Genomic DNA, 780 nt, shown 5'->3' with positions numbered 1-780 from the left:
GCAAGAGAGCGAGTCGAGTGACCGCGAGAGAGAGATCCGAGCGACTGCGAGAGAATGATTTGTGCCGAATAACTGCAAGATAGATCGATCCGAGTAACTGCGAGAGAACGATCTGCGCCGAGTGAGGAGAGCGAGCGAGTGACTGCGAGAGATAGAGCCAAGCGACTGCGAGAGATCGAGTCGAGCGACTGCGAGAGATCGAATCGAGCGACTGCGAGAGAACGATCTGCGCCGAGTGAGGAGATCGAGGGAGTGACCGCGAGAGATCGAGCCAAGCGACTGCGCGAGAACGATCTGCACCGAGTGACCGCGAGAGATCGAGTCGAGCGACCGCGAGAGAACGATCTGCGCCGAGTGATGACAGAAAGGCCGAGTGACGAAAAAACGATCGAGTGATGACAGAACGGTCGAGTGATGACAAAACGGTCGAGTGACGACAGAATGGTCGAGTCACGAGAGAACGATCTGCGCCGAGTGAGGAGAGCAATCGAGTGACCGCGAGAGATCGAGCCAAGTGACTGCGCGAGAATGATCTGCGCCGAGTGATTGCGAGAGTGCGAGTCGAGTGACCGTGAGAGAGAAATCTGAGCGACTGCGAGAGATCGATCTGCGCCGAGTGACTGCGAGAGAGCGAGTCGAGTGACCGTGAGAGATCGGTCTGAGCGACTGCGAGAGATCGATCAACGCCGAATAACTTCGAGATAGATCGATCCGAGTAACTGCGAGAGAACGATCTGCACCGAGTGAGGAGAGCGAGCGAGACCGAGTGACCGCGAGAGA

The sequence above is a fragment of the Brassica oleracea genome, chromosome C5 (assembly GCF_000695525.1).
Source record: "Brassica oleracea var. oleracea cultivar TO1000 chromosome C5, BOL, whole genome shotgun sequence".
NCBI lineage: Eukaryota > Viridiplantae > Streptophyta > Magnoliopsida > Brassicales > Brassicaceae > Brassica > Brassica oleracea.
This window is presented reverse-complemented; position numbering follows the sequence as displayed.